Source organism: Panthera leo, chromosome A3 (genome assembly GCF_018350215.1).
Source record: "Panthera leo isolate Ple1 chromosome A3, P.leo_Ple1_pat1.1, whole genome shotgun sequence".
Lineage (NCBI taxonomy): Eukaryota > Metazoa > Chordata > Mammalia > Carnivora > Felidae > Panthera > Panthera leo.
In genome coordinates, this window is record NC_056681.1 from 98,010,488 (window position 1) to 98,016,487 (window position 6,000).

Below are 6,000 nucleotides of genomic sequence, written 5' to 3' on the forward strand. Positions count from 1 at the left end.
TAGAAAGAAAATAAAGAAATGAACGAATACTTTTTTTTGGCTTTCCATTTCCATAGTCATAGGATAAAACCTTTATTCCTGTTCCTGACTACATTTATATTCTCATTTCTTATTATTAGTATAACAGTGAATTTCTCTTCATCACATTGGATAAATCAGACTAACTTTCAGATCAGTAGCTTTGTATTTGCAATGACATTTGCCCCAAATGTCATTCCTCCCTTATATTTATGGCATACTCCTATACATTTTCCAGGATTTAGATAAAAGTAGATCTTCAAAGGATTCTTCTTTAGCAATTGGAGAGAAAGTTAATAGCTCACATATCACATTCAACTGATTTCATGCTAATGACAGATCATACTTATTTAAAGATATTTGGAAATTTAGGGGCACCTGAGTGGCTCAGTCAGTTAAGTGTCCAACTTTGGCTCAGGTCATGATCTCATGGTTCATGGGTTTGGGCCCAGCGTTGGGCTCTGTGCTGACAGCTCCTAGCCTGGAGCCTGCTTCAGATTCTGTGTCTCCCTTTCTCTCTGCTCCTCCCCTGCTCACACTCTGTCTCTGTCTCTGTCTCAAAAATAAATAAACAACAACAACAAAAACCTTTAAGATATTTGGAAATTCAGATGTAAAGATACCACGTTTTCCTTCAACCCATTTACCCATCCTGGATTTATCCAGTTGTAGCAAAAGTCTATTACATAGCCTATACTAGATAGATTATTTATTTATTTATTTATTTATTTATTTATTTATTTTTAATGTTTATTTAGTTTTGAGAGACAGAGACAGAACACGAGCAGGGGAGGGGCACAGAGAGGAGACACAGAAGCCCAAGCAGGCTCCAGGCTCTGAGCCATCAGCACAGAGCCTGACAAGGGGCTTGAACCCACGAGCCGTGAGATCATGACCTGACCTGAAGTCGGAGGCTCAACCGACTGAGCCACCCAGGTGCCCCAAGATAGGATATTTATAACCACACACCTTTAAGTAGAGAAAACCCTATTCTATGACCAAAAGGAATTCTCTTCAATCACAGAAGTGAGATACATTTAAACAAACTTTAAAAGCGTATATATACACAACATAACATCATACAGATGGTATCAAGATAGCTTGGAAAAGAGAGTAATCATCTCTCTTTGGGGTATGACCAGGGAAGGACACCTGTCAGAGGTGATTTCTGATGATAAATATAAAGGATGAATGAGCTTGAACCAAGTATAGGGGACAGCATATAGGATATCCCAGGGACAGAAGCAATATCTGCCTGTTGAGTTAATTGTTATTTTCTATTCAGTCCTTCAACCAACATTTTTGATAGCTATTATATGTAAAGAACATGTGATATTAAGGATTTAGACATACTCTTGAATTCAGAGTTCACTGTCTAATATCATCACTTAGTATCTAAAAGATATATATCATTCAGTAATGCCCAAATGGTGGGAAGCAACTTTCTTCCCTCCTAATGGTTGGTATGATTTAACAATGAGGCATCAAACGTACTGCAAGCAATTCATTATATGATTGTCTCCCACATTAGCTAACATGAAATTATCGGAAAAAGCTCTGAAACACCCAAAACACACTAAACTACCAAAACAAGAAAGTGATGTCCTACTGGTTGAAATCCCCAAAAGGTTTATTTTCCCCTGGAAGCATGAAGATGAATGGGCTTTCTGATTTTCATCCCAGCACCTGTTCATTCCATTCACCAAGCTGCTTAATCATGTGCTTCAGCCAAAAGAATGACAGGCCATATTTCCTAATATGTTTTAGTAGTTAAAATTACAAAATAGTAGATATAGTAGATGTGATTTATTTGACATAGCAACTATAATTTGGGACATTCCCAAATGTTCTGTGGGTTATTTTAGGCAAAAATCATCCTCTGGAAGGTGGAAATGTTTTTGTATGAATCCAGTCAAATTTTGACTGGATGCTCTAAAAGCTAGGAAAGAGAAACCGTTGTTAATAAAATAGTAGGGTTTTTTTTTTTTTTTTTTTTGCCATATGCATGTAGCTACTTTGTTTAACAGTGAATTTCTTCTTATATTTTTTCATTGAATAGTTAAGCTGGTTTGCATTCCCTAGACAAATGCTTACTGACTTGAAACTACCTTTTTAAATGTGTGAGGCAGTCACTTTGGCCTGGTAGGAATTAGAGCCCATGTTCAGTTTTATACATTTCATTGTCTGGTCAAGTTCCCGTTGTGTGTGGAGTTTCTCTTGAAGTACATGAGAGCATCTATATAAGAACTGACATGGGAGTGCCTGGGTGGCTCAGTTGGTTAAGCAGTTGACTTCAGTTCAGGTCATGATCTCACAGTCTGTGTGTTCAGGACCCACGTTGGGGTCTGTGCTGACAGCTCAGAGCATGGAGCCTTTTTTGGATTCTGCATCTCCCTTTCCTTCTCTCTCTCTGCCTCTCCTCTGCTTATGCTCCATCTTTCTCTGTCCCTCAAAATAATACATCAACATTGAAAAAATTTAAAAAGAGAGAGAGAACTGACATGGCTTAACAGAGAGAACACCAAAGGTCACAGGCAAGATTCTGCTCATGGCAGGCAAGTACTTTCGGTCTCTGAGAATAGCGTGCCAGTTATATTTAAAGAATGAGAAGTAGACACACCAAATAAGCACAAAGATGTTCAGTCAGTCTGGTGGGCTCTGATGATTTGTCCCCACTCAAATTGTCCCATTATAGTTGAGCCAAACTTTTATCAAAATGTCTAAACACAATGAATAAAATATCCCGTTGCCTTGTCAGATGAGTTATAATTCAGTAGTAAACCTACTGTTTGGAGCACATAAGAAAATGTTGGTTTTTTTTTAACTCCCATTCTTTTGCATCATCTTTCTTGCTGTATTACAAAACTATGTTCACTGTACTTTGAAGGTGACCTTCCTATAAATTAGTCATTGTTTGTCTAACTCCTCGACCTCATTAAAATTCTGAAAGCTCCAGTCTAACCAAATTTTGATAATGCCACACAGATTGAAGTAGGAGTTAGAGGCAGTTCTGAGTATTCTTTTATGAGGAGCAGTTAAGGATAAATGTCACATACTTACCAAATCATTGCAAGTTGCAAGTATCTTTAGCAGCTACAAATTCACCTACACACACACACACACACACACACACACACACACACACACATTGGAGTGGCTGTTGTTATTTTTTTAGTAACTTTGTTTTGTCAGATGAGAAAATGCCAACAAATTAGAATATAACCTACAACTGTACATTATAAGCATCCCAAACTTAACAATAATATTCAACCTATAAACAACATGTCAGATTTGATTATCTTATAAAGGGTAGTGATTCCTAGGAGGCCAATCTGAAAGCTGTCTTCTCATTATTCTGACGGATAAAGGTGATAGACGGTTAGTACTGGGTTTTGTCCTCTCAGGTGACAAAGGGAAAGCTTGCCATTGCAGTCCCTTCTTTCCCACTACTATGATTTGGCCTGTTATTTCAAACAGGGAAGTCAATTAACTCAGTGGTTACACAGCATTAATGAAAGGTTTCTGGACAACCTTTGCAACAAAGATGTTTTGATTGCCTCTCTACCTAAATATATCAGTTTATTTGTATCTTCTTTATAATTCCCCATAAGAAGATCATGGCCCAGAAATTAGTTGCTTATCAAGAGTTAATCTAGGAGATTTTATGGAAGAGAAAACATGTGATTTTTGAAATCTGAGACTGGTGCCTGTATTCTCTATCCCCATCAAACACCAAGTGATCTTTCTGTTACTCGCTCTCTTGTATACAGAGGTAGATATAGAGGAGAGATTTGAAGAAGAATGAATTGACAGTGATCTCTCTGCAGGTCCTTAAAAATGCATTATACCTCGTACCTAAATGTGATTGGTATTGACCTTCAACAAATAGGATTAAATTCATAAAAGACGAGCTTCTTCCTTCCTAACAAAACCTGTTCACAAAGAACTGACCTGTGCTGGAAAGAGGCCTAAGTGCAGAATTAGATATTACCAATCTGATCCAAGATGTTGAATGTTATGACCTTGGACACATCATTACATCTTTCTGAGGCTCATTTCCTACATTAGTAAAATCCAGATATTGGTCCAGCTCCCTTCTATCTTCAACTCATTATGGCTATGTAATTATATGAACACATTTTTACATGGGCTTTCAATTGATATTTTATGCTCTCATTATCACATATCAACTCACAAATAAAGGAATGTGATAAATTATATTATCTGTTAACAAAAATTAAAATAAACTTTTGGGGCACATGGGTGGCCCCATGGTTTTGGCTCTGGTCATGATCTCATGGTTCATGAGTCTGAGCCCTGCATGGGGCTCCATGCTGCCAGGACAGAGCCTGCGTGGGATTCTCTCTCTTCCTCTCTCTCTCTATCCCTACCCTACTCACACTCTCTCAAGATTAAAAACAACGACAACAAAAACAAAACAAAACAAAACAAAAAGCAAAACAAAAAAAACACAAAACTTAAAAACGAAGAAACAGACTTTTAAGGGTCTTGCCCACCACCATCCTTCCCCACCAAGAATGCTTAAATCTGCCCACCAGTAGTGACATTGGGCTTGGTCACATGACTTTCTTTAGCCAGTGAAATGTGAGTAAGGATAACATTAAGCTTTCCATGTGAAATTCATAAGCTTTATAAGCCAGCATGTAGTTTACCACATCCCTTTTTTCTCTGCCAAGAGACCAGTACATTCTAGATTGAGTATGTTTTTTCAGCCTAGGACTAGAGTGAAGTCAGTTGGAGCAAAGGCACATCTGACAGGCAGTAGGCACATGATTAAGCAGGAAATAAGCCCTTGTCATTGTAAACCACTGGGATTTTGGTGTTATTTGTTTCCATTGCATAATGTAACATAAGGTAACTAATCTATAGTTGTCTATTTATAAGTAGTGTTCTGCATTTTCTACTTGTCTCAGATTACATAGACATGACTATTTCAATAAATGTATTACTCATATGTCAGAATTAACCATTATTTTTATTATATTAGAAATACCTGTGGTTCCTGTTTAGGATGTTTTCCCCTCCTCTCCTATCCATGCTTCTTGGCCTGATCCACTCACTCCTGCCCCGTGAATATTTGTTGGGTTTGGACAGTGGGTTAATAATAGCAAGAGCCAGAAATTCAGGAAGAGTAAGAGGTCAGTCAGGTAGGTGTCCCCTCCCCAGCCTTCTCCCTCACCATTATGACAGAGGCTGCATTCCACAGGACAGATCCTGTGAGATGGCCGTCCCTATTCTAGGGAGATGAGCTCTGTCTAGGCTCCAGTGACCCAGTTCCCTCTCTTCTTCTATCAGGCCTAAGGTGGTAAATGGCTTCCACTGCTGCCAGTCTCTGGAGGCTTCACTACCCCATGTCTATGCCTTCACCTGCTCATACCTCCTGAATAGCTCCTCAATAATTCTATTGAGTTTGATCTTCAAGCCTGAAGTCTGTTTCCTCTGGGAAACTCAGTACTGTAGTGCCCTATGGATAGTTATTCTTTATGTAGATGAAACATACATAAATAGTATGTTCTCTTTAAGAATGAAATTGGTTTTGAGGTGCCTGGGTGGCTCAGTCAGTTAAGCATCTGACTCGGTATTTGACTCAAGCCATTATTCCAGGGTCATAGGATCAAGCCTGCATCTGGCTCTACACTTGGTGTGGAACTGCTTAAGATTCTCTCACTCTCTCTCCCTCTGCCCCCCTCACCCGCCTGCGTGCTCTCTAACTAAAAAAAAATTTTTTTAAAGAACAAAATTAGTTTCCGCTCTCATTATTCAAATGGATATATTTGAATGATATCCATATTTAAACTTTTTAATCAACCCACTCAGATATATATCACCATTATGTGTCTCCTTTAATCAGATATGCATATTGTCTCTCAATAAAAATTTCTGCCTCTTTTTCACTAGGATTATGTTTTAGATACGTCCATGTATCTTTCTATGTTCTATTGTAGTGGGAATAGGATTTCA

The 6,000-nt window shown here is 38.3% G+C and overlaps 1 long non-coding RNA gene across 2 annotated transcripts in view; it reads right to left on the reverse strand.

Annotated features, from left to right (window-relative positions):
* The window catches only part of LOC122215088, a 39,983-nt gene extending 34,706 nt beyond the window's left edge, over window positions 1-5,277 (reverse strand). Inside the window, exon 1 of one of the 2 annotated variants that reach the window (XR_006200233.1) lies at window positions 5,033-5,277. This is a non-coding gene — a long non-coding RNA (uncharacterized LOC122215088). The remainder of the gene's footprint in view (window positions 1-5,032) is intronic. The other variant, XR_006200232.1, reaches the window with a different exon arrangement.
* Between the last annotated feature and the right edge of the window lie 723 nt (window positions 5,278-6,000).